The sequence below is a fragment of the Mustela putorius genome, unplaced genomic scaffold (genome assembly GCF_011764305.1).
Source record: "Mustela putorius furo isolate JIRA1106 unplaced genomic scaffold, ASM1176430v1.1 tig00537339_pilon_pilon_pilon, whole genome shotgun sequence".
NCBI lineage: Eukaryota > Metazoa > Chordata > Mammalia > Carnivora > Mustelidae > Mustela > Mustela putorius.
In genome coordinates this window covers 46,695-73,463 of record NW_025422461.1, presented here as the reverse complement: position 1 = coordinate 73,463, position 26,769 = coordinate 46,695, and positions in this window count along the sequence as shown.

Here is a 26,769-nt window from a genome sequence, read left to right as displayed (position 1 = left end):
CATTCTCTGCAGCTCCAGTTTCTGTCACACCGCCTGAATCATGGAATGTTCTCACTCTCTTCTTATTTGCTGAGTGAATTTGGAGCTGCTGAGGTGTCATAGTTCCCACTTTCGTTTGAAGCCTCCCGTGTCTGCAGGCTGATGTCTATGGGTCCCTGGGCCCAGGGATGTCTATTGGTCCCTGTGGGTCCCAGGTCCTATGGGACCCGGGCTCCAGTGACTTTACCTTGTACACAGCTGGAAACAGGATAAGACTGACTGGAGGCAAAAGAAAGAGGGTACCTTTGTGATAGCTGCTCCCTCTGAGCCCCACAAAGCTAGATGAGGCACCTCTCCTTGGGGTTCCCTATTAGAGGACTTAGTTCACAACAGTGTTTAGCTCTAAGGGTAGATGTGGTAGGTTTTGGGGGTGGCCAGAACATCTTATCCATGTTCTTTGCCTGTAGCTGAAAAGAATGTGAAGGATGACTCCTACAATCTCCAGACTTGCTGCAGGGTGAGGTAGAGGATTCAGAACTCCCTGGTGATAGAATAGATTGGAAGAACATTGAGCTCCTTGGTACAATGAAGTGAGAAAGTGTGAAAGCTCCTGGAGGTGGGCGGAAACTTGATACCACATGCTTACTGCACCATGGGCCACCATGCCAGGTAGCCCTCTGGACTCTCTACTCTGGCTGAAGGAGAGAGTCAAAGTGCTAACTCTGCGCCCCTCTCCCCCCGAAATGCATACAACTCCCCCTCCACACACACACATTTTTTTAAAAAACGATTTTATTTATTTGTTTTTGACAGACAGAAATCACAAGTAGGCTGAGAGGCAGGCAGAGAGAGAGGGGGAAGGAGGCTCCCCGCTGAGCAGAGAGCCTGATGCGATGCGGGGCTCCATCCCAGGACCCTGGGATCATGACCTGAGCGGAAGGCAGAGGCTTTAACCCACTGGGCCACCCAGGCGCCCCCCCCCCCCCCCGCCACACACACACTTTTAAAACAACTGGCACACCTTAACAAACTGTAGTGTCTGAGATAAGTGCCCCGTTACCTTTCAGAATTGCCACAGGTCGAGTCTTCTGACTTACCCAAGAGTCTCTGCTTGTTTGCCTTTTAAAATTCCAGGATCCTCATTATTATTAACCATCTTTGTTCTCTTTAAAATCAGCCATAGCTCCCACCCTTTGAGGCTCCAGCTCTGCTCACCTCTTCCCCACCTTCTTTCTTTTTCTTGACTTTCCCCTTGACATAACCTTAATCGTTCAGTGGAGAATTTGTTTTTTCCCTAATGTCCACACTGCCTTTAGTGCCTCCACAGCTACTCCCTTCTCCATCTTCAAGAGTATTTTCAGAACTCAAGTTGTCATCTCACCAAGAATTTTCTGAAAGTCCCATCTCTTTAATTTCTGTAGTACCCCACAATGTCCTTTTTCCTGCAACCACCCCTGTCAACCCTGCCGTCCTCTCAAGCTGATTTAAGTGTATTTTCTATTTCTACAGTACCCCGTGATATACCTTCCCTTTGCCAATGCCCCCTCCCTCCAAGCTGGGTTAGGTATTCAAAAATACCCGATACACAGTATTTTCACAGAATGCTTTGCTGCCCCTTTCCAAATTCCCCCAAACTTGTTTAAGCATCTCTTGGGTTCTCATAGAATCCTGTGATGTCCCCTCTTTCCCATCCCACCCTCAAGACAGGTCACATAAGTGTTTCTGCATTCTCATGGCATGCCATACTCACTCCCTGTTACAGTGTTTACCACACTGCCAGTTTACATATTTGTTTCTCCTGTGTAATCTAGAACATTCTTTAGAACTGAGGACTGTGTGCCACGGAGTATCCCTGGAACCTAGACTGATGCCTCACATATAACTGGTGGTCAAAAAATGAACAAGGTGTCCTTGTCATTATACTTTTATTTATTTTTTTAATACAATGGGGTAACTAAGTCATGAAAATTTTAATTTATATAATTAATTAATTTAAGATTTTATTTATTTATATGGCAGAGAGAGTACAAGCTGGGGGAGAGGCAGATAGTGAGGGAGAAGCAAGCTCCCTACAGAGCAGGGGATGTGCGATATGGGACTCCACCCCACTACTTCGGGATAATGACCTGAGTTGAAGGCAGTTGCTTAACCATCTGAGCACTCAGGCACCCTCATTTTATTTTTTTTGTTTACATTGACAATGTTTACTTTAGTTTTTGAGTTTTGTGTTAATTTGTTTACATGCAGTTTTTAAAATTTCATATGTGTAATATAATGGTTTAATAATTCTTCATATCTCCCTTTTATCTACAAGGCAAATGCAGTCCTGTATCCAGTCATCTATTTAACCCATCTTCCTATCCCCTCTACACTGGTGACCAGTGGAGAGTGACCAGTGACTCTACAATTACAGCTGTTTATTGATTTGTTTCTCCTATTTCCCCGCCTTTTCCATGTTTTTTTTAATGGCATAAATGATTTAATCAAAAATCATATAGTGATTATAGATTATTAGATTTACAAACTTGACTGTAAATATTTTTTTTCTTTTCAGATTTTCTTTGAATTCAAGTTAGTTAAGATATACTGTAGCAGTAGTTTCAAGGGTAGAATTTAGTGATTCGTTGGTTGCATATAACACCCTGTGCTCATTATAAGTGATGAGCACACCCTAATGTCTATCACCCATTTTCCCCTTTCCCCTACCCACCTCCCCTCCAACAACCCTCAGTTAGTTCCCTATAGTTAAGAGTTCATATGGCTTATGTCCCTATCTTTTTTTATCCTATTTTATTTCTCCTTCCCTTCCCCTATGTTCATCTGTTTTTTTTTCTTGAATTCCCCATATAAGCGAGTTATGTGGTATTTGACTTCCTCTGAGTGATTGATTTCATTAACATACTTCTTTCTAACTCCATCCATGTTATTGCAAATGGCAAGATTTCATTCTTTTTTGTGGTTGAATTATATATATATATATATATATATATATGACATCTTTTATGTACATATCGCATCTTCTTTATCCATTCATCAGTCGATGGATACATGGGTTACTTCCATGTTCAATATTATAGATATAAATAACACAGCTGTAACTGCCCTATTTAACCCCTGGAATTAGCATTTTTTTAAATTTTTTAATTTTTTATAAACATATATTTTTATCCCCAGGGGCACAGGTCTGTGAATCGCGAGGTTTAGACACTTCACAGCACTCACCAAAGCACATACCCTCCCCAATGTCCAATGGAAATTTTAGGATTTTTTGTTCTAGTTCTGTGAATAATGCTTTTGATATTTTGATAGGAATTGCATTCAGTTTGTAGATTGATTTGGGTAGTATAGACATTTTAACAATATTTGTTCTTCCAATCCATGGGCATGGAATGTCTTTCCATTTCTTTGTGTCATCTTCAGTTTCTTTCATCAGTGCTTCATAGTGTCCAGAGTACATATCTTTCTCCTCTTTGGTAAGGTTTCTTTCTAGGTTTCTTATTATTTTGGGCGCAAATGTAAATGGAATATTTTTTTAAAAATTCTCTTTATGCTGTTTTATTGTAAGTTTATACAAGGCAAAAGGTTTCTGTACATTGATTTTGTATCATGCAACTTTATTGAATTAATTTATCAGTTCTGGCACTTTTTGGTGGAGTTGTTCAGGTTTCCTATATATAGTATCATGACATCTGCAAATAGTGAAAGTTTTACTTCTTTGTTTCTGATTTAGATGCCTTTTATTTATTTTTGTTGTTGTTGTTATCTGATTGCTGTGGCTAGGACTTCTAGTACTATGCTGAATAAAAGTGGTATGAGTGGAATCCCTGTCTTGTTCCTGATCTTAGGATGATATTAGCTGTGGGATTTTTATAGATGTCCTTTTATGTTTATATATATAACCTTTAAATATACTTTTAAGGTTTTTATTTTTATCATGAATGGATGTTGTACTTTGTCAAATAAATTTTGTGCATCAATTGAAATGATCATATGGTTCTTATCTTTTCTCTTATCGATGTGACATATGATCACATTGATTGGTTTTGAATATTGAACCATCCTTGAATCCCAGGAATAATCTTACTTGATTGTGGTGAATGATTTTTTCAATGTATATTTGGCCTTTGTTTGCTAATATTTTGTTGAGGATTTTTGCATCTGTGGTCATCATAAGAATTGGCCTGACATTCTTTGATGGTGTCTTTATCTGGTTTTGGTATCAGGGTAATGTTGGCTTCACAAAATGAATTTGGTTGTTTTCATTGTTTTGTGATTTGGGGAATAGTTTGAGAAGAATAAGTTCTAATTCTGCTTTAAGTGTGTGGTAGAATTCACCTGCAAAGCTATCTGGTTCTGGACTTTCCTTTGCAAGGAGGTTTGTTTGTTTGTTACATTTAATTAATTAATTTATTAATTAATGTGTGAAGCCCAATGTGGGGCTCTATCCCAGGACCCTGAGATCATGACCTGAGTTGAAGTCAGATGCTTAACTGACTGAACCCCACAGGAACCCCAAGGAGTTGGTTTTATTTTTAGATTTTATTTATTTATTTGACAGAGAGAGATCACAAGTAGGCAGAAAGGCAGGCAGAGTGAAAGGGGGGAAGCAGGCTCGCCACTGAGCAGAGAGCCTGATGTGGGGCTCTATCCCAGGACCCTGGGATCATGACCTGAGGTGAAGGCAGAGGCTTTAACCCACTGAGCCACCCAGGCGCCCCAGAGTTTTTTGTTTTTTGTTTTTTAATATTAGTGATTTCTTTCATTTACTGGTTATCAATCTGTTCAAAATTTCCATTTCTTCTTATTTCAGTTTTGCTAGTTTATGTGTTTCTAGGAATTTCTCCATCTTATTTAGGTTGTTTAATTTGTTGGCATATGATTCTTTCATAATATTCTCTTCCAAGTGTTTGTATTTCTTTTGTGTTGGTTATTACTTCTCTCCTGTGTGATTTCCTTTATTTGAGTCATTTTTTTCTTGATAAGTCTAGTCAGAGTTTTAGCAATTTTATTGACATTTTCAAGGAACCCACTTCTGGTTTCATTGATCTGTTCAATGGTTTTTAGTTTGTATATCATTTATTTCTGCTCTAGTCTTTATGATTTCCTTCCTTGTCCTAGTTTCATGTTATTTTGTCTCCTTCTTCTAGCTCCTTTAGATGTAAGGTTAGGTTATTCATTTGAGATTTTTCTTGCTTCTTGAGGTGGAACTATATTGCTATAAACTTCCCTCTTATAACTTCTTTTGCTGTATCCTAGAGGTTTTAGATTCTTGTGTTTCATTTTCATTTTTTTATGTGCATTTAAAATTTCTTCTTTGATTTACTTTTGACCCATTCATTGTTTCATAGCTCGTTACTTAACCTCCAAGTATTTGTGCTCTTTTCATATTGTTTTTTGTGGTTGACTTGTAGTTTCATAGAGTGTGGTCAGAAAATATGCTTAGTATGATTTCAATCTTCTTGAATTTGTTGAGGCTTATTTTTCTGGCTAATATGTAATCTATTCTGGAGAATGTTCCATGTGTTTGAAAAGAGGATGTATTCTTCTGTTTTAGGATAGAATGTTCTGAATATACCTATTAAATCCACCTGTTCTAGTAAGTCATTCATAGCCATTATATCCTTTTTGATTTTTTTGTTTAGGTGATCTGTCCACTGATGTAAGCAGGATGTTAAAGTACCTTACCATTATTGTATTCCTATTGATTAGGTCCTTTATGTTTATTTTTAATTATTTTATGTATTTGCATGTTCCTATGTTAGATGAATAAATATAGTTGTTATATGTTCTGGTTGGATTGTCCCCTTTATTATATGTCTTGGCGTGGGTCTGCTTTTGTTGATTTTTGGAGGGTTCTCTGTGCATTGTGGATCTTTCTATCTTTTCTTTTCCCAGATTTGAGCAGTTTTAAGCTATTATTTCTTCAAATAATTTTTTCTGCCCCCTTCTCATTCTCTTTTTCTGGGCCTCCTATAATCCAAAAGTTGTTACACTAGATGGAGTCACCAAGTTCCCTAAGTCTATTCTTATTTTTGTAATTCTTTTCTCTCTCTTTTTTCCAGCTTAATTATGTTCCATTACTCTGTCTTCCAGGTCACTAATTCTTTCCTCTTTATCTTCCATCCCCTATTTATTCCATCAAGTTTGTTTCTCATTTCATTTATTGTGCCCTTTTTCTCTGCTATGTTATTCCTTATCTCAGTATTGAGGGACTCACTAATGTCTTACACTTTTTTCTCAAGTCCAGGAAGTATCCTTATGATAATTGCCTTCTATTCTCTATCAGGCATGTCACTTAAATCTGTTTCAGTTAGATCTCTGGCCATGGCCTTGTTCTGTTCTTTCATCTGGAATAAATTTCTCTGTCTCCTAATTTTGTCTGTCTCTCTGTGTCTGTTTCTGTGTTTTAGAAAATATAGGTATGGCTTCTGCTCTTGAAAGTAGTGACATTAAGAAGAGGAGGTCCTGGAGTGTCCTTTAGTACAGCATCTCCTGTTCACCAGAATCTGGCACTTCAGGAGAGTATCCTATGTGTGTGAGTCACTTTTCCTTTCAGTCCAGAAAGGACTGCCTCTATGTTTGTTGTTGGCTATGTTTGCTCTCTGTGGTGTCAGTGGGTCCCAGATAGGCCAGCTCTAAGGGGGCATGCCTGCAGGGAACTTGTGGGTGGTATGGAAGTTTTAGCAAAATTTACAGAGGGCCGCTATTCCTATGTCAGATCCCCCAAAGCCTTGCAGTGTCCTGAAGTGTGACAGTGGCTGGGGGTGCATGTCTTGTTGGGGTGTGGTGGTTGGGCTCTTCGTGGAGGTTGGGCACAGAGTATAGCTGCCACCCTGTGCACCAAGCCTAGGTGCAGCATTTGGCACTTAAAATTTCAACTTTTATACATTAATTGCATTAATTGCTATGAATGTAGGAAGACCTATGTAGATAAGATTTTTTTTCCTCATGTAAGGTCTCATAATTTCATTGTGAGTCCATTCTACATTTGAATAGAAGTCTCCTTACATCCTATGATTTTTTTTGTCATTTTTTGGAACAGTTTCAGGAGAATAGGAATTAGTTCTTCTTTAAATGTTTGGTAGAATTCCCCCGGGAAGCCGTCTGGCCCTGGCTTTTGTTTGTTTGGAGATTTTTAATGACTGTTTCAATCTCCTTACTGGTTATGGGTCTGTTCAGGCTTTCTATTTCTTCCTGGTTCAGTTGTGGTAGTTTATATGTTTCTAGGAATGCATCCATTTCTTCCAGATTGTCAAATTTATTGCCGTAGAGTTGCTCATAGTATGTTCTTATAATAGTTGGTATTTCTTTGGTGTTAGTTGTGATCTCTCCTCTTTCATTCATGATTTTATTTATTTGGGTCCTTTCTCTTTTCTTTTTGATAAGTCGGGCCAGGGGTTTATCAATTTTATTAATTCTTTCAAAGAACCAGCTCCTAGTTTCGTTGATTTGTTCTATTGTTTTTTTGGTTTCTATTTCATTGATTTCTGCTCTGATCTTTATGATTTCTCTTCTCCTGCTGGGCTTAGGGTTCTTTCTTTCTTTCTCCAGCTCCTTTAGGTGTAGGGTTAGGTTGTGTACCTGAGACCTTTCTTGTTTCTTGAGAAAGGCTTGTACCGCTATATATTTTCCTCTCAGGACTGCCTTTGTTGTGTCCCACAGATTTTGAACCGTTGTATTTTCATTATCATTTGTTTCCATGATTTTTTTCAATTCTTCTTTAATTTCCCGGTTGACCCATTCATTCTTTAGAAGGATACTGTTTAGTCTCCATGTATTTGGGTTCTTTCCAAACTTCCTTTTGTGGTTGAGTTCTAGCTTTAGAGCATTGTGGTCTGAAAATATGCAGGGAATGATCCCAATCTTTTGATACCGGTTGAGTCCTGATTTAGGACCGAGGATGTGATCTATTCTGGAGAATGTTCCATGTGCACTAGAGAAGAATGTGTATTCTGTTGCTTTGGGATGAAATATTCTGAATATATCTGTGATGTCCATCTGGTCCAGTGTGTCATTTAAGGCCTTTATTTCCTTGCTGATCTTTTGCTTGGATGACCTGTCCATTTCAGTGAGGGGAGTGTTAAAGTCCCCTACTATTATTGTATTATTGTTGATGTGTTTCTTTGATTTTGTTATTAATTGGTTTATATAGTTGGCTGCTCCCACATTGGGGGCATAGATATTTAAAATTGTTAAATCTTCTTGTTGGACAGACCCTTTGAGTATGATATAGTGTCCTTCCTCATCTCTTATTATAGTCTTTGGCTTAAAATCTAATTGATCTGATATAAGGATTGCCACTCCTGCTTTCTTCTGATGTCCATTAGCATGGTAAATTCTTTTCCACCCCCTCACTTTAAATCTGGAGGTGTCTTCGGGCTTAAAATGTGTTTCTTGGAGGCAACATATAGATGGGTTTTGTTTTTTTATCCATTCTGATACCCTGTGTCTTTTGACAGGGGCATTTAGCCCATTCACATTCAGGGTAACTATTGAGAGATATGAATTTAGTGCCATTGTATTGCCTGTAAGGTGACTGTTACTGTATATGGTCTCTGTTCCTTTCTGATCTACCACTTGTAGGCTCTCTCTTGTCATAAAATATGTTAAAAAATTCTTATTTTTTTCAAAGCTATAAAACTTTTTTTAGAATTTTAAGAGGAAAAAGCAAATTCAATACCCAAAACTTATTAATAAAATATTCTGCACTTTAACCAAAATCTTACTTATAAACTGAACCTTCAGCAATTAAAAGGTAATAAAGTTACATCATTCATTGTAAAATTAAATCTTAGGGTAACAAACACATAAAATTGCAAACTTCAATATCTCATACATTCTTTTTTCATCTTCTCCTTTTCCATCTGATGCCAGTAACACCCATTGCCCTGTGGCTCTTTTGTTTGCCCCTTATTAGGTATAGAATATGAGTTATGCTTTCATACCTGCATGATGTTCCCCTGATGGTACTAGCACTAAAACAGGAAGCAAATTAGAAATTGTTTAAACTCTGTTCAGGAGTCTAACTCTGTCATGGGTTTAGTCGGACTTCAGTCATTGCTTTGGCTTTGACCTTGGCCTTTGCTTCCATCAATTTCACAGCTACACTGCATTATGATGGCCACTTTCAGATATTTCTGTCATAGACTTTTGATACAAATTATAAAATTTCTATTTTGCTCATTTCCCAGTTGTCTCTTGATCTCTGAAGAATGCATATGCTAATGGACTTTAACGGTTCACTGGTTTATATCCCAGGTTACTTCTGACATATAAACTCTTGGGTAATTACCTTTATAAGTTTCCCAAATACTATATACTCCTTCCTCAACTGCACCTCTAACTTCTGCAGAACTTCCCAAATGAGGGTCTCTATAGCAAAGGTGCCCATAATGAAAATGATGCCTAGCATCACAGTTAGGAGACCTGTTTTGAAGCTCTTCTGCAGTTTGGTGTTGTTTGGGGAACTTGAGAATTCTGGGCCCTTCAGGTACTCTGGGCCTTTGAAATTCTTTGTTTCTGAGAGATGCTTGAGCCCTCTGAGGAGCTATGGCTCTCTGATGTTCTGGGTTCCTCTGAGATTTCAGGAGCCTCTGAGGTACTTGGAGCCTCAGATATAATCAGGGGCTTCAATATATTGGAAGATTTGGGAGTATTTGGAAACTTCCAGGTACTTCAGACCTTCAACATGCCTGTGGCATCTGAGTTGCTGAGGGTCTTTAGGTGGCAAAGACTTCAGACATCCTTAGGGCTTTTGGTGTGCCAGGGTCTTCTAAGGTGGTAGGAACATTTGAGGTACTTGGGGCCTCTAAGATACTTAGGACTTTTGAAGTGTTTAGTGCCTTTGAGATACTGACTTTGAGGTATTTGGAACATCCAACATACTAAGGGCCTTAAAGGGACTTGAGGTCTCAGAGATTCTGGGGTCTTTGAGTTGGTGGGAGCCTCAAAGATGCTGGGAGACTTTAAGATCTTTGGGGCCTCAAAGATGCTCAGTAACTTGAGATTTGGGGGGCCTTATAGATCCTTGGATCCTAGAAACCTGAGAGTCTCAAAGTACTGGGACCTTTTGAGGTAATCTCAGCTGACAATACACTAGGGATCTCAGAAGTGCTGGTAGCCCCTGAGGTGCTAGAATCACTTGATATACTTGGACGTTTGCATATGCTTGTGTCCCTTAAGATGTTAGGGCCTATGGATATGCTTGACTCAAAGAAAGTGTTAAGGGCATCCCAGTTTCTCAGGCCCCAGGAAGGGCTTGGAGTCTCTGAGGTGCCCAAACCTTGCAAAATATTAGGATTCTCGGAGCTACTTGGGCTCATAGGAGTGCTTTGACTTGGAGAGCTGCTCCAGTTTTTGAGAATTACTCCAGCCATGAGAGCTGCTGAAGCCTTGGGGGTTACCGTAATCCCTTGAAGGACTTGGGCCCCAGGAGTTGTTTGAGACCCAAGATAGGCCTGAGACCCACATGGTGCTAAGGGTCTCAAATGTGCTTTGACCCCAAATATTACCATGAACTCTGGGGTGCTAGGGCTTCATCAAGTACTACCTCACTGGGTACTTGGGGCCTCTTAGTTGTTGGAAGCCTGCAAGTTGCTGGGGCCATGCATGGAGCTCCAGATCTCTGAAGAATTAGAACCCTGTCAGATACTCAGACCTCACCAAATTCTCAGACTTAGCATAGTACTTGGACTCTCTCAGGAGGTTGAGGTCCCCCAAGCAGTTGGTCTCTGCCAAGCTGATAGACCACTCTAGATAATGAGGTCCACCAAGAGTTTCCAAATACTTGTAAAGAATTCAGCCTCAGAGAGTTGTTAGGACCCTACCCTATGTTCTTAGAAGTACTGGGGTAAATTGACTAGGGACCCAGGGTCTCCAAGTTATATGACATCTCCAAGGTGTTTGCACCAAGGAAGGCCTCAGAGGTCCTAGAAACCAGTGGGTCTAGCGAAGCCATCAAGCCCTATATATTACTGAGGTACCTCAGTTCTCTCCCACACCCTGTGAGCTGCAACAAGACTCTCTATGCTGTTCTTGAAGCTTGTGTCCAGTCAAGTGGGAGGATATGATATGGGGATCAACCAAGCAAGTTAGAGATGGCTGTACACAGATTATGGCAGCCTGGAGAACAGAAGAGAATAGTTTACTAAAGAACACCCTCAGAAACTTGTTTATGAGGCTGAAACTTCTCTTACTGATATCACTGCCTCCTTTATCACTATTATCATTACTTTCACTACCACTAGCCTATAACCAAATACTTTTCCTATGTCTGCCACCACTGCTACTGCAATTGTTGCTATGTGATCAGCTGCCACTGAAAATACTGCTCTTGCCACAGGGCAACAAAGTGCTATCTATAGCTGCTATGTGGCTAACTCCCACAAAGCCTATCCTGACTAAACATGGCTCTTGTGCTTCCTGATGTGATTCCCAGAACCTCCAGTAAGAGGTCATCTCCAACGAGTTCATCCTCACCCAGCCCAGTTCTAACAAATCCCTTCTGACTCCTCCTGAAGAGGAAATGGAATGGTCTGGGTATGTTATTGCCAGCATTGCCAAGGGGTACGTTACTGCCAACATACCAGGGCAGAGAGAAATGGGAGGCAGGCAGGCAGGAGAGAATGTGGGAGAAAGAGAGATGGGAAACTTACTGACCCAATGAAAATGGATGATGAACAGTCATTGCTTGGGAAAGAAAGTGTCTCTAATTCATTCCCACTGAAGGTAGCTCTGTGTATAATGTGTGTGTCTGTTTGTCTGTGTGTATGTCCCTGTCCTGAGTGGCATGGGGCAGAGTAAAGAGAGAGTGTGTTCGGGACAGAATCACCTAGTCCCAGCTATCCTTTCCTATCTTGGCTTATAAGGCAGATTAATTCACCATCCTTGTTCTCAGAAACATTTTATGTGTATACTAATTGATTCATGGACTCATCTAGCACCCAGATAAGCTGCTGAGGGCTGAATTGCTGGGTGATGAGGGGAGGTGGGACTGCAAAAGCAGTGAACAGTTTGCAAGAGGTGCAGAACATTTAAAATGTTCTATTCACAGGATTTTTAAGCAGGGCACTGACTGGATCAGGCTTGCATTTGCAGAGGTTCACAGAGGCTGTACAGACCGTTCTCTGGCAGGTCACTTAGGAAGCAACTGGAATAAGAAGCGAGAGGAAAAGAAAGTGAGCCTTAAGGCAGTTGCCATGGGGATGGGGCGGCATAAAGGCATTTTAAGTGTGATCATGGACAAGCTTTAGGGACTGATTGGGTAGAAGAGAGGTATGAGGAGAGGGTGGTGGAAGTGCAGGTTGGTTCTGAGGTTCTAGGCTCCAGTCTACCTGAATGCTCCCGATTTATTTTTGGTTCTTCCATTCATCTGGTAATCCAGATGTAATTTGGAACATACTCTGAACTTTATCCACTCTGGGTCTTTGCTCCCTAGTTCCTCTGTCTGAACTGCTTTTCCTCTCATCCCCAACTATCTAAATTCCATCTGCCTACTCACAGGCTTCTTCCTCCCTGAAGCTTGTCTTGCTGGATGAATAGTGAGTCCATGCTCATTCCCCTGAGGGAGGAGTTTCTATAGCAAGCACTCTGTATCTTTCTTATGTCATTCCAAGATACTATTTTGCATAAGGCACTTCACCTCTCTGAGCCTTTGTTTCCTCATTATAATGTGTGGTTAATTAAGTGCTATCCTTATAGGGTTGTGAGAATTAAATGAGATAACAAATAAAAAGCACTTATCACAAAGGAAGCACAGCCTTTGCCTCTCAGGTGTTTGAAGCAGTGTGTGAGAGTGGCATTTAATAAATAAATGCATGTTGAAGGAATATATGATGGAAAAGATTCTGCACATGTGTTTAGCCAAGCACGTTATAAGCAAGCAAATACTTTCTACCTTTTTGTCTGGAAGAGATTATATGCTTGCTTGACAGAACCTCATATTGTAATCCCATTGAGGGAAGGGGCCCTGTCTAGCCTCTTGATGTACCCCAGACCTCGATGGAGTTTATGGAACAGGATATGGCTACACCTAGTGAGTAAGTGCCGGGGTGGGGCAGTGCGTCCCATTTAGAAAACAGAATTGCCAGCTGAATTGCACCCAACGAGGCCCAGTCCTCTGGACATGTGTAGAAAGGGGATGCCTGGTATAGAGTAACAAGCATTGAACTCAAACCTAGGAACATGACTTCTGGCCCAGCCTGTGTTGCTTATAAGCTCTTTGACTTTGATGAGTTCACCTACCATCTTTATCCCGTGATTTGTTCTCTGTACAAACAGGAAAAGGCTAATCTCTCCAGCCTTGTCTGCCAGGCTGTTGTCAGGCTCTCTGGATATCCAACAGTACATGCCAGTGACCCTAGATGAAAGCAGGTTCCTCTGAGTTCAGGGTTTTTTTTCTTTTCTCTTTTGTTTGTTTTTATGTTTGCTGTTTATAAATCTGCCTAGAGGATTGCAAAAATCACCTGTATTTTTTCAAATAGTGTCTCCATTCTGATGGGATTTTATGGGAATATAACCAGCAAATTAATTATCTTCCCAACAGTCACTTTCTCTCTGAAACTTTCTTTATACCCAGAGCCTACCAAGGCTTCCTGTTGGGTAGGCCTGGCCATAAACTAATTTGGGGCGGTGTATGTTTACTGCTGCATTGCCTTCTGCCTACCAACCAGAGGAGGAGGGGCATCTCTCTGTCTTGGGCTTCATCTGAGTGAACCTTTGCTCCACTCCACAACAAGGACAGGACAGCTCCCCATAGCACCCTGGTAGATCAGACCCTACCTGAAGCAATATATAAGCTAGGGCTGTGGCTTCCAACCAGTTTCCTCAAAGGAGTATTCAAGAACAGGGTTTAGTCTGTGAGGTGCACTCAGTATTCACAAAAGCTTAACAGAAATCACATTTATGTAAAACAGGCCACAGGATTTGTTAGTCAATAAACAGAGTGTGTTACATAGCCAGAATATCACCAGACATGTTTTTTTTTTAATTTTATTTTTTTCACATCTTTGCATTTTTTTGTGTTATTTGCAAGTTTATGTACATTAGTGAAATGTCATCCAAAAAAGAATAAAAGTAGGATCATTGCAACTTTACATTGCCACTTTCAGTCCTTGAATTTTTATAGTTCCATAATGTCTTCTGTAGTTGTCTGCTTTCTTCATGCTTCCATGATCATGGGTAATGCATGTCACATAGCTGTTGGGAACGGAGAGTCCTGAAAACTGCCCACGTCATTGAATTAAGAGTATCTTTGCAAAGACAATTAAGCATCAGAAAATTTTTCTCAGGCAGGGTCAAGTTAAGGTCTTCCACAGTGTTTTAGTAGATTTAACTGCTCTTGGCATTCCAGTGTCACCTAACTTTATTTATTTTTTTATACTTTATTTTTTTAAATTTTTTATATTAAAGATTTTATTTATTTATTTGTCAGAGAGAGAGAAAGAGAGAGAGCGAGTGATTGCACAAGCAGGCAGAGTGGCAGGCAGAGGTGGAGAGAGAAAGACTCTGCCGAGCAAGGAGCCCTATGCAGGACTCAATCCCAGGACCCTGGGATCATGACCTGAACCGAAGGCAGGGGCTTAACTGACTGAGCCCCCCAGGCACCCTCACCAGACATGTTTTTTTTTTTTTTTAAAGATTTTATTTATTTATCAGAGAGAGAGGGGGGAGAGAGCAAGCACAGGCAGACAGAATGGCAGGCAGAGGCAGAGGGAGAAGCAGGCTCCCTGCCGAGCAAGGAGCCTGATATGGGACTCGATCCCAGGACGCCGGGATCATGACCTGAGCCGAAGGCAGCTGCTTAACCAACTGAGCCACTCAGGCGTCCCACCAGACATGGTTTTAACAGAAGGAAATAATTAGACCATGCCTTGGGATATTGTGGACCACATGTTTGTTTGGAGTAAATAGCACATGACAAAGGAAGGGCAACTCACTTGTGAGGCACTACAAGTACAAAGAGAGGAGGGAAGCTAACATTGTTGTGGTAGGCTATGTGCCTAAACCACCTCCAGACTGAAATCTTTACAAGAACTTCAATTACCAGTGACACTAGAGAAAGGTTAGCTCACTTGCTCAAGATCATAGCGCTGCCAGTGAATGTCAGTATTTGGGCCCATGTCTTGTCATTTTGTCTGTTGTCATTGTTTTTTTTGTGTGTATGAGTGTGTAATTATTAGGAAAGCCTGTTATATAGAAGTATATATACTATTATATAATAGTAATTTTCTGCTACTTTCAGGAAAGCCTGAAAGTAACAATTATATTAAGAAGAGCTCCTATACTGTCTTGGGCTTGGTGCTTCTGGAGGTATTTCAGAGTGTGTGCTCTGCTGTTGTGTTTTGACTACTCATTCCCTCAGGTCAGTCCTCTGCAGTTTTTCTCCTTCCTTGGAGTAGGGGGTATTTGGACCTTATCCAATGTCTGGCAAGTTTTAACTAGGTGTGTTTTGATCTGCTTGTTAAGAGTAGCTAGATCCCATTTCACCTAGAGCGAAGCATTCAGTAGACTTGGTGGATTTGAGGGGTTTGTGCTGGTGTTCTGGAGGAGGGGTCTGCTGCGCTCATTCTCAGGCTGTCTTGCCCTAGTGGAGACCCACTTGCAGGGCACAGGGAGGTGGGATTGTTGTAAGCAGATCCAACATCTCCTGGGGAACACTATATTGCTCACTGAATTCAGTCAGTGCTGATGGGAGTGGGGGAGGCATTGCCAAACTCTTTCATCTCCAGGGCAGGAATTCACACCTGCTAAACTTCAGAAAGCCCTCACAGAAGAACAATCACTCATCTTGTGTCCCTGGCTTCCATTAGATCCCTGTCCTCACTCTGTCTGTGTCTGAGCTGTCTGCCTGCTATACAGCACAGTAGTCCTGTATTTTTTTTTTTTATCGCAGCTGCATGGCTGGGTTTCAAAACTCCATATTTTAGGGACCCAGAATAGAGTAGACCCATGCTGATCTTCTAGGAGAGGGTCTTGTCATGCTGTGTCAACTCCCAGTTTGTCTCAGGAAATCAGTTGCACAACCATGCAGCAGTTCAGAGTGTATGGTAAAGAGCAGCAAAAGTTGGCACCAAGGCTTGCTGCCCTCAGCTGATGTCTCTGATACTCTTCTAGTGAATAGGCACTATGTCAGCACCTTCCAGCTCTTTTGTCCCTGGAGAAGCTGTGCCACCACTCCCAAATGCACTTCAAGAAGGGGAACTGTTTCTCCCTATGCAACCCAGTGGATCCTCAGACCATGCTGCCCACTGTAGGGCCTCCACCCTCTTTCCCCACAAGAGCACTGATAAGCCCACCAGACATAACCCGGGAAATAGTGTGACTTCTAAAACTGCAGAATTTGAGCTGTGCTGCTTATTATAAACTTAGGGTAGTCCCCCCCTCTCCTTTTCCCAGTCAATGGTTTTTAGGAAGAGTTTCTTTTGTCCAATCCCCTGTGTACTTTTCTCTCTCTCTGTCTCTCTCTCTCTCTCTGTCTCTCTCTCTCTCTCCATGATCAGGGCTCCTTCCCCTCCACAGCACCTGCAGTTCATTTCTCCCCCAGACTAACTCTCTTCAGCTCCTACCTTCCATGATGTGGCTGTTTTTCTCCCTCTAAGTGTGTAGTTTGTTGTCTCAGTCCTCAGACCAATTTCTTGGGTATTCAGAATAATTTGATATTTATCTAGCTGTGTACAAGGGATGAGGCAAGCTTAGGGTTCCCCTACTCCTCTGCCATCTTGACTTCCCTTGATTTCAGTAGTTATTATACCCATGAAGTGTTGTATATATTTACTACCTATTTCTTTTTCCATACATATTATGTAGGATTTTTTTGTTTACCCAAGTTGATAAATGTAGCTATCATCATTTTAATTTAGGTATACTACTCCTTTCAGTACTTACAGTTTATCTTTCTCCTGATGATCTGAACATTTGCAGCTTCTATTTTTACCACAACAATTAATGATCTCATTAACATTTTGTACCTGTTACCTGAGAACATGTACACAGTTCTTTAGGATCAACACTAGGAGTATAGTACTGGAAGTGTCTACAGAGATATGTTTAGATTAAACCATATGGCTTCCTGATTGGCTTCACTTATAAAAATTGTATCATTCTATACACAATTTCCATTTATTTCTTTTTCCTGAACTACAGTAAAATTTCCTGAATTCACACCTCTAATTCTTTCATTATAATGGCTGAATAATGTCCCATGAAGTAGTCTTACCATATTCTCTTCAGGTATCTATCTTTTGGGCAGGGATACTACATTTTCAAATTATTTTTCCCTTATAAACAATACTGCAATAAAAATCAAATCATTATTTTACTAGTTCTTTTTTTTAATGAGCAATATATCCTACTGAGCATGAGAGCCAAGTATATGTTCAGAATGTTTGATGATTTATTTTTTGTTCTCCTTCAGTGGAAATCAAGATGATTTATAACTTTCTTGCCGAATCTTAAAGACAAGCAAAGACTTGTCTGGTTAAATAATTCTATGATATATAAAACTGATTGAACATTATCCCCCAGCCACTGAATGGGGCATTACTGAATGGTTTTCAGCAAGCAACTGATAGGGTCAGATTAGTAGTTTAGCAAAGACTTTTGGGCAGTCCTACGGAGAATGGAGTGGGTGTGGGGAGGGAGAGGAGTTGAATTGTAGGCCCAATTAGAGGGTGTTGCCCTCATCTAAGCTAATGGTAGTGGTGGCCTGAAATAGAGTGATGGCATTGGAATGGAGAGAAGGGAGTGGATATGAGAGATGATTAGAAGACAGAATCAAGGGTCACCTGGGTGGCTCAGTGGGATAAAGCCTCTGTCTTTAGCTCAGGTCATAGTCCCAGGATCCTGGGATTGAGCCCTGCATTGGGCTCTTTGCTCAGCAGGGAGCCTGCTTCTCTCTCTCTCTCTCTCTCTCTCTGCCTGCCTTTCTGCCTACTTGTGATCTCTGTTTGTCAAATAAATAAATAAAATCTTTTTTAAAAAGGAAGACAGAATCAACAAGCCTTGGGGACTGCTTAGATCTGAGCACTGCAAGGAAGAAACAGGTTAAGTGGACTCCCAGGGTCCTGGCTTGTGTAGGTGATTGAAATCAGGGATACAGGAGGAAAAGCTGGTTGGCTGCTTTACTCTTTTCTTGGGTGTCTTGGAGGGGTCTCTTGGGTGTCCTGGAGGGGTCTTTTGTTTGGTCCACTGTCTGAAGGATCATTCAGCTTCTCCTAGAACACTGATCACAGAATAAAGAAGGCTGCCCTCAGAGTTGTGGGAAGACTGGATATTGTCCATGGCATTTGTGTCTTGGAGGAGATTCTCTCTTTAAGCAAGGGTGATCCCATACGGGGTTTCCTACAGACTTTTCTCAGAATCTTCTATCCCTTCAAAACCCCAAAGTGAGCCAATTAGCCAACTCTGTGTCATCATAGAAGCGATGGGAGTTTTCTACAATTTCACCTTGAGCTTCTCCGGGGTCTTCAGGGTACCAACTCAACTCAAGTGATTGTAGAAGTAATATGAAGAAAAAGTCACAAATATTGCACCCATAGAATCAGCCCATGTACTCTTGTGGACCCTAGGTTCATACCACTGGCAGGCTTTTGAGTTCCTCCTTGGCCATACTAGGACATGACCAAAACGTTTTTCACTGGCATTCTAGTCCATTGCTCTTTCTGCTTAAGGTTGGGAATGACTTCTGAAAATAAAATAAGTTCATGATCATGTTAAAGATCCCCTAGCTGTTAACTGAAATGTTACATTCTTTCTTTATTATTATGTTCAGTTAGCCAACGTGTACTAACACCATTAGTTTTTGTAGTAGTGTTCAGTGATGCATTAGTTACATAACAGTGCTCATCCCAACATGTACCCACCATCATCCAGTCACCCCATCCCCCTACCCTCTCCCTTCTGTAACTCTGTTTCTTTCCTAAAGTTCAGGGTCTCTCATGCTTTGTCTCCCGCTCTGATTTCTTCCCATTCAGTTTTCCCTCCTTTCCTCAGTGGTCCTCTCTGCTATTCCTTATGTTCCACATATGAATAAAACCATATGATAATTGTATCACTCTGCTTGATTTATTTCAATTAGCATACTCTCTTCCAGTTCCATCCATGTCAATGCAAATGGTGAGAGTATGCATCCTTTCTGATGGCTGAGTAATATTTCACTGTATATATGGACCACATCTTCTTTATCCATTCATCTGTTGAAGGACATCTTGGTTCCTTCCACAGTTCAGCTATTGTGGACATGAATGCTATGAACATTGGGGTGTGTGTGCCCCTTCTTTTTATTACATCCGTATCTTTGGAGTAAATACCTAGTAATGCAATTACTGGGTTGTAGAGTAGATCTATTTGTAATTAGTAATTTTTCAAGGAACCTCCATACTGTTTTCCTGAATGGCTGTACTCATCAGCAGTGCAAGAGGATTCCCCCTCCTCCACAGCCTCGCCAATACTTGTTTCCTGTCTTGTTAATTTTGGCCATTCTAGCTGGTGTAAGGTGGTATCTCATTGCGATTTTGAATTGCATTTCCCTGATGGCTAGTCATATTGAAAATTTTTTCATGTGTTAGCCATTTGAATGTCTTCTTTGGAGAAGTATCTTTTCATGTCTTCTGCCCATTTCTTTTTTTTTTAAATTTTTTCAATTTATTTATTTTCAGAAAAACAGTATTTATTATTTTTTCACCACACCCAGTGCTCCATGCAATCCGTGCCCTCTATAATACCCACCACCTGGTACCTCAACCTCCCACACCCTGCCACTTCAAACCCCTCAGATTATTTTTCAGAGTCCATAGTCTCTCATGATTCATCTCCCCTTCCATTTTACCCCAACTCCCTTCTCCTCTCTAACACCCCTTGTCCTCCATGATATTTGTTATGCTCCACAAATAAGTGAAACCATATGATAATTAACTCTCTCTGCTTGACTTATTTCACTCAGCATAATCTCTTCCAGTCCCGTCCATGTTGCTACAAAAGTTGGGTATTCATCCTTTCTGATGGAGGCATAATACTCCATAGTGTATATGGACCACATCTTCCTTATCCATTTGTCCATTGAAGGGCATCTTGGTTCTTTCCATAGTTTGGCGACCGTGGCCATTACTGCTATAAACATTGGGGTACAGATAGCCCTTCTTTTCATGACATCTGTATCTTTGGGGTAAATAACAAGGAGTGCAATTGTAGGGTCATAGGAAAGTTCTATTCTTAATTTCTTGAGGAATCTCCACACTGTTCTCCAAAGAGGCTGCACCAACTTGCATTCCCACCAACAGTGTAAGAGGGTTCCCCTTTCTCCACATCCTCTCCAACATATGTTGTTTCCTGTTTTGTTTATTTTGGCCATTCTAACTGGTGTAAGGTGATATCTCAATGTGGTTTTAATTTGAATCTCCCTGAGGGCTAATGATGATGAACATTTTTTCATGTGTCTGATAGCCATTTATATGTCTTGATGGGAGAAGTGTCTGTTCATATCTTCTTCCCATTTTTTGATATGTTTGCCTGTTTCGTGTGTGTTGAGTTTGAGGAGTTCACTATAAATCCTGGATATCAACCTTTTGTCTGTACTGTCATTTGCAAATATCTTCTCCCATTCTGTGGGTTGCCTCTTTGTTTTCTGATTAGAGCTGAGATCAATGAGGTAGAAACCAGAGATACAGTAGAACGTATCAATGAAACTAGAAGCTGGTTTTTTGAAAGAATCAATAAGATCGATAAGCCATTGGCCACACTAATCCCAAAGAAAAGAGAGAAAGCCCAAATTGATAAAATTATGAATGAAAAGGGAGAGATCACAACTAACACCAAGGAAGTAGAAACAATCATCAGAAGTTATTATCAACAGTTATATGCCAATAAGCTTAGCAACCTAGATGAAATGGATGCATTCCTGGAAAAATATGAACTACCAAAATTGAACCAGGAAGAAATCGACAACCTGAATACACCAATATCTAGTAGCGAGATTGAAGCAGTGATCAAAAACCTCCCAAAAAACAAGAGCCCAGGACCTGACGGATTCCCTGGGAAATTCTACCAAACCTTGAAAAAAGAAATAACACCTATTCTCCTGAAGCTGTTTCAAAAAATTGAAGCAGAAGGAAAACTTCCAGACTCTTTCTATGAAGCCAGCATTACCCTGATTACCCAACCAGGCAAAGACCCTACCAAAAAGGAGAATTTCAGACCAATATCACTGATGAATATGGATGCTAAGATTCTCAACAAGACCTAGCCAATAGGATCCAAAAGCACATTAAAAAGATTATCCACCATGATCAGGTGGGATTCATCCCTGGGCTACAAGGATGGTTCAACATTCGCAAATCAATCAATGTGATACAACAAATTAATATGAGAAGAGAGAAGAACCACATGGTCCTCTCAATTGATGAAGAAAAAGCATTTGACAAAATCTGCCCATTTCTTGAGTAAATTATTTGTTTTTTGAGTGTTGAGTTTGAGAAGTTCTTTATAGATCTTGGATATCAGCCCTTGGTCTGTAGTGTCATTTGTGAATATCTTCTCCCATTCTGTGGATTGCAATAGTTTTATTAACTATTTCCTTTGCTGTGCAAGAAATATTTATCTTGATGCAGTCCCAAAAGTTCATTTCTGCTTGGTTTCTTTTGCCTTAAGAGACATGTCCGGAAAGAAGTTGCTGTGTCCAGTGTCAAAGAGGTTACTGCCTATGTTCTCCTCTAGGATTTTGATGGATTCCTGTCTCATATTGAGGTCTTTCATCCATTTTGAGTTTATTTTTGTGTATGATGTAAGAGAATTATCTTTTTTCATTTTTCTGCATGTGGCTGTCCAATTTCCCCAGCACTTTATTGAAGAGACTGTCTTTTGTCCATTGGATGCTCTTTCTTGCTAGGTCAAAATTAGTTAACCATAGAGTTGAGGGTCATTTCTGGGCCCTCTATTCTGTTCCACTGATTTAAGTATCTGTTTTTGTGCCAATACCATACTGTCTTGATGACTACTGCTTTGTAATATAGCATGAAGTCATATATTGGGATGCCCCCAGATTTGGTTCTCTTTTTCAACTTTCCCTTAGCAATTCGTTGTCTTTTCTGGTTCCACACAAATGTTAGGATTCTATTTTTTAAATTTTTTAAAATTCATTTTCAGCATAGCAGTATTCATTGTTTTTGCACCACACGAGTGCTCCACGCAATACGTGCCCTCTCTAATACCCACCACCTGGTTCCCCCAACCTCCCACCCCCCACCCCTTCAAAACCCTCAGATTGTTTTTCAGAGTCCATAGTCCCTCATGGTTCACCTCCCCTTCCAATTTCCCCCAACTCCCTTCTCCTAACTCCCCATGTCCTCCATGCTATTAGTTATGCTCCACAAATAAGTGAAATCATATGATAACTGACTCTCTCTGCTTGACTTATTTCACTCAGCATAATCTCTTCCAGACCCGTCCATGTAGCTACAAAAGTTGGGTATTTATCCTTTCTGATGGAGGCATAATACTCCATAGTGTATATGGACCACATCTTTCTTATCCATTCTTCCATTGAAGGGCATCTTGGTTCTTTCCACAGTTTGGCGACTGTGGCCGTTGCTGCTATAAACATTGGGGTACAGATGGCCCTTCTTTTCACGACATCTGTATCTTTGGGGTAAATACCCATTAGTGCAATTGCAGGGTCATAGGGAAGCTCTATTTTTAATTTCTTGAGGAATCTCCACACTGTTCTCCAAAGAGGCTGCATCAACTTGCATTCCCACCAGCAGTGTAAGAGGGTTCCCCTTTCTCCACATCCTCTCCAACACATGTTGTTTCCTGTCTTGCTAATTTTGGCCATTCTAACTGGTGCAAGGTGATATCTCAATGTGGTTTTAATTTGAATCTCCCTGATGGCTAGGATTCTTTGATCAAGCTCTGTGAAAAATGTCAATGGTATTTTGATAGGGATTGCTTTGAAAGTGTAAATTGCTCTGGACAGCATCAACATTTTAACAATGTTTATTCTTCCAATCCATGAGCATGGAATATTTTTCCATCTCTTTGTGAGATGTCACTTTTTCTTAGCCAATTAACAATTGTTGCAATTCTTTTCTTTTTTTAAAAGATTTTATTTTTTAATGTGAGAGAGAGAATGAGAGAGTTGAGAATGAAAATGAGTGAATGAGAGGGAGAAGGTAAGAGGGAGAAGCAGAGTCTCTGCTGAGCAGGGAGCCTGATGTGGGACTCGATCCCGGGACTCCAGGATCGTGACCCGAGCTGAAGGAAGTCGCCTAACCAACTGAGCCACCCAGGCGACTACAATTGTTGCATTTCTCTTCTCAACGTACATCTTAGATATTGCCCATTATTATTTATAATGTCAGTTATAAATAACTTCTTCTTGCCAACCTTAATGTGCATTATTACTAGGTGTTCACGCTTATTAGGATGCCCAGTGTAGATATGAGGTATCTGAGACTATGACAGCATGGTAACTGGCATGATATCAAATGTCTGACAAGTGATAGAGTCAGGTTTTTCTTTTTTGCTCAATTCCCCTGGTATCACAGATGTTGTTCCTTTCCCCTTTGAGTCATTAATATCACTATTCTCATTACCACCACACTGCCTTACAGGGTTTCCTGCCTAGATTTTTACAGCAGGCTCTTTCCTGGCTCTACCCCACCTCCAGTTTCTCCTCATCCGACTGCACCTTGCATATGGACATTAAATTTTTTTCCCGAGGGGGTCCCCAGTAATTGTTCACCACCTTGCTATGTTCTTTATATATTGTGTCAGGCTCTGTGCAAGCTCAAAAGGGGCCTAGCAGCCCAGAGAAAGTCTTTGAAAGTGAGACTGATAAACTAAATGAATTAATGAATGAGTGAGTGATAGTAGAAATGAGGCAACCTTTCTTCCTCAGCATGTTTTAGCTGGAGCCATAGTGTGCTTGACATTCAGACCCAGATTTGCCTATGTCCTGAGTTTTTCTTTATCAGGCAGAGGGAGACCTTGTGGACTCAGCCACTCAATTTGTTTGTATGCCTGTGTGTGCATATCATGTAAGTGCCCACCCATTCATATGTGCACCAGCATTTGCTTACTCACCCCTATTCTTGCTTCTGATTCTGTCTGGAGGTTCTGGCATTGGTCCTTCTGTATTAAATCATCTATTCAGAACATGTCTGGTCAGGTTTTGGCACACATTGTCTCATATAATCCTCACAACTTTCCTGAAGAGTGGGCATTCTCATTTCCATCTCATAGATGTGTAAGTGTGATTCATACATTCCTTACTTAGGTAAGAGGCATAGACACAGAAGGGGAATGTGAGCACAGCTTCTATAATAATGGTGAACAGTTTTTGAACAACTTCTCTGTGCCAGACATTTTGCATACATCATGCCACTAATTCCCACAACAATGCTACAAGGTCATTTCTGTTATGTCCATAGTTCTGCAAATGAGGCATGCTAGACATAACAGGAATATACAACTTGCTCAACACCAGAGGGGCCTGGGTTCAAATCTGGGTTAGTAGCCTGGCAAGTATAATGCTAAGAGAAATACGTTGGTCAGAGAAAGCATTATACCATATGATTTCACTCATGTACAGAATTTAAGAAACAAAACAAATGAACAAAGGAAAGAGAGAGAGAGAGAAACCAAGAAACAGACTCTTAACTATAGAGAACAAATTGATGGTTACCAGAGGGAAGGTGAGGGATGGTGAATGGAGGGATGGGGAGAATAGGTGATGCAGATAAAGGTATGCACTTGTTGTGATGAGAAATGGGTGGCATATGGAATTGTTGAATCATTATATTGTACAGCTTAAACTAATGTAACACTTTATGTTAACTAAACTGGAATTAAAAATTTTTTAAAAGGGATTAAATACTTATTACAACATATCTTCTATCTGCCAGTGATCCAGGACTAAATGGACCAGTATCCGTCTATATCTCAAGAAATTTTTTGTAGTAGTAGTAGTTTCCATTTTGTCTGTTGTCCTTGAGGTAATGTCAGGTTACAATTGTTGATGGCTTTCTTTAGACAAACACCTATATGTTTGTACCTAATAACCATAATCAGAAATTATGGTAAACTGTAAATGTGCTGTTTCTTATTATCTGATTCTTGCATTACAGTGGTGGCAAGATGGGGGGTAGTAGACAGTGTTAGTGATATATGTGTGGTGAAACTGACTAGACTTATTGTATTATTGGCCATGGAAATGAGAAAAGAATGTGTCCCAGATGAGTCAAATGGGTGTTTATTTGTTTAATTTTTGCTTTTGATAATTAAGTCCTGTTACTATTTCCTGAGTCACGTAATTTTTAAAAAAGGAGAAACAAGTTAGTGAAGAGTAATGACAATGTGTTCAGTTTTTAATATTATGAGTTTAGAATCTCCAAGGACAGCTTAGTGGAGATGCTCATTAGGTAGGCAGCTGGATAAAGGAGTCTAGAACGTCCAAAGATATTCACACCACAGTTTGCAATTCAGGAATCAGCAACACATATGTGATAAATCAAAGAGGGTGGGCTCACCCGGATTGAATTCATGAATAGTAGTAAGAATTATCAAGCCTAACATTTAGGGTTTAGGAATAAAATAAGAACTCACGATGTTTAAAAAGCATTATAAGACATGAAAATAGAATTAAGTGAAGGGTAAAATTGACTTAATGGTCTATTTATATTTAAAAGAGAGTTCATTTTCTTTTATTATTTTAGTAGTAATATCTCAGTAAGATGCTGTGTGAGGAATATCATTTTAAGACTTCGCTTTGAGAACTCTGGAAAAAGTCAAATAACTTTTCTATTTTAGCAAGACAATATATACTGTTACTCCACATTCAAGGGAGTAAAGCTCTTTAATTATTTATAATAGTGAAACGTTCACTAGTTCAAGTTCAAAAATATGAGACATTTCTAAATCATGATTCTTCTTCTGAGACACTGCCTCCTAACTTCCATTGTCTTAATCTTCTGGGGCTGATGTAACAAAATACCATAGACTGAGAGGCTTAAACAACAGAAATTTATTATATTGAAGTTCTGGAGACTAAAAGTCCCAGATCAAGATCCAGTAGGGTTGTTTTCTGGCAAAACCTGTCTTCCTGGCTTGCACATGTCTGCTTCTGTCTGTGACCTTTTTTTGCCCCCACAGAGAGAGTGAGCAAACTGTCCGATGTCTCTTCTTTAAGAACACTAATCCTCTGGCATCAGAACTCCACCCTTATGACCTCATTTAACCTTAATTTCTTCCATAGAGGCCACATTTTCACATACAGTCACACTGGGACTTAGGGCTTCAAAATGTGAATTGTGGGGAAACACAAATATTCAGCTTATAAACACCATACTTAACTCCTTCAGACATCTTACTTCCCAGAAATAAACACAACTATAATCATACCAGGAGAAGAGTTAACAGAAAATTATCAGGAAGTAGGAAATGCAGAGGCTGTATCAGGTTCCAAACTGTTCTGTGCCTTTCCCACTCCCAACCAGTTCACAATTATATACTAACCTCTATCGATTGCATTCATTATTTCTTGCCATAGATACTTCTGTTTACAAATACCAGTTTCCAGCCAAGACTGGTTTTTACCTCTCCTTGTTAGAACTGTTTGCCATTACGTGATTGTGCAACCATATGCCAAATGTGGATTATGACATTTGAAATTTTTGAAGGGTCCTTTTTTGTCATAACATTTGAGTAATCTGTGCTCCCTAAGCAAATGGACTTCACATGGTTTTACCAAACTTCCCAGAGATTACTGCTGTTAATAATTTTCTTTAGTTCTTTTTTTCT